This window comes from Halyomorpha halys, unplaced genomic scaffold (genome assembly GCF_000696795.3).
Source record: "Halyomorpha halys isolate HHAL.00 unplaced genomic scaffold, Hhal_1.1 Scaffold1345.1, whole genome shotgun sequence".
NCBI lineage: Eukaryota > Metazoa > Arthropoda > Insecta > Hemiptera > Pentatomidae > Halyomorpha > Halyomorpha halys.
In genome coordinates, this window is record NW_027113999.1 from 211,166 (window position 1) to 213,290 (window position 2,125).

General features: G+C 29.5%; 1 non-coding gene across 1 annotated transcript; it reads right to left on the bottom strand.

Moving 5' to 3' along the window:
* Nucleotides 1-1,323: 1,323 nt before the first annotated feature.
* On the bottom strand, nucleotides 1,324-1,396 carry TRNAK-UUU (transfer RNA lysine (anticodon UUU)). The gene has a single exon. It is a non-coding gene; the product is annotated as a tRNA-Lys (tRNA).
* Nucleotides 1,397-2,125: the final 729 nt, after the last annotated feature.

Sequence of the window (2,125 nt, forward strand, 5' to 3'; positions counted from 1 at the left end):
AAAATCGTATTCTAGGTTGTATCAACAAACAATCCCTACAATGAAGGATTATATTATGTTAAAGTGAGATATTACTGATATTTTGAACCGATCACTTGTGGTAAATATATTTATGTATTAACATTTCACCTTATCCCGTAGGACGTTCTAATATATTTATTTTACATTAGGTACTACTACCTGAGCCCTGTTTCATAATGAAAGCTATTAGTATTAGTTCATAGTACAAGTATAGAAACAACGCTATAATTGCACTAATACTTCTTTTTTTCATAATAGGGAGGAGTATTAGTGATATTACAAGAGTTAAAGAGTACTAAAGTACAAGTTACTAATGTACAAGTCTGTGTAAATGTATTAAGTTTAATCGACAAGACTAGTAGTATTAGTTTGTACTTTATTATGAAACAGGACCCTGGTTTTCGGACGGGCTTAGCTTATTCAGTCCGATAACTCCCATCGACGTGTACGTAATGCAATGAACTAAATGGAAATGGATAATCGTTTTCCCTCCTTTTTACCCGACTACGGAGAAGCCAGAAGAAGAATAATGTATATAGGGGTGTCAGATAACCAGCTCATTTTATGGGTATATACTAAAGTATCGATACCCGCTTTTCAATCATCTAAATATTTATTGAAGGCAGTCCATTCAAATATAAAATGAAAATACGTAAAAAAAATAAAAATAAAAAATAATTTAATTAAAAAACTAAACCCGACTAACGAAATACACTCTAATATACTGTTTCTACTAAGCAACAGGATGTTATTGCATATCTCCTTAAACATATTATTGGATTGTTTTATATTTATAAAAAATAATGAAACTTGGTATAGTTGTCAGATGCCTTTCATTAAATGCTACTTACTATCTTTGCTAATATATTGAGTCCCACATGGTTACATAACTGTGAATATTACCACACAGAAAGCTCTTGCATCTGCACATGCAAACATAAAGATAGGACATGTTTTTAATGGAGTTTCGAGTTTCATTCGGATGTGAAAGGCACCCGATATAATACTATATCAAGTTTCAATTTTTTTCTTTTATATCCATTACTAACAATCCGTTAATATGCTTAAGGGGGTATGCGCAATTTACTAATTATATGTTTCACAAGGCATGTATATCCAATCAAAATTCAGTTGCTTTGAAGAAATAAAAGTATACGATAGGGGTATTTGGGTAGTAGGTTGTTTTTGCTAAATTAAATTAGTAAAATTCAAAAGTAGATAAAGATAAGTTTAGGACAAGTAGTAATTTTACTATAGTAATATTATTCTTTTTGTAATCCTTTAATAAACAAAAAAATATACCGCCCAAATAGGGACTCGAACCCTAGACCCTCAGATTAAAAGTCTGATGCTCTACCGACTGAGCTATCCGGGCTGATGAAAAATGGGGGAATTATAGAATTAGGAAATGGGAAAATATTGAAACTAAAAACATAAAATAAAATAAAATTTATAAAAATAAAAATAATATGAAATTGTTTTATATTATGTATATTAAGTCATAATTTAAATAAGTGTATTATCAGACTTAATACCAACTCCCTCTGGTAAAAGACCAGAATGTTTTTAACATACAATAAGTGTATTGAAACGTTAAAAAAACGGGATATGAAATTTTTTTTGTCTCTTAAGGGAGTAACTTTATATTTTACTACACTTCGGATTGGAGCATAGAATTAAAAATATTTCAGTTTTACAATAAACTTCATTAGTTTATCTTGAGGTATATACCCTTCCCATTCGGTCCGAAACTACCATACCTGGTAGTTTCTACAATTATTATTTAATTAATTTTCAGTCAACTTAATCACATTTTTTCATTTCATTGAAAGGAGCTGTTGATCCTGATTGAATTACATTTTAGATACACATACTTTCGCAATAAGTTGTATTTCGAATTTTTAGATTCACTAAAGCTGAACTATTTCGTCTTTTGAACTATAGTGGAAGGTCAAGTGATCCTATTTGATCTAAAAATAAATTACCAGACCTAAAATGACTTTATTTTTAATTTCTTGCTAATCTACTGCTTTTTAATCTATTTTAATGTTTACTTTGCTAATTCACTATCAAACTCAAAAGTTTCTGCTCGCATTTTACAGTT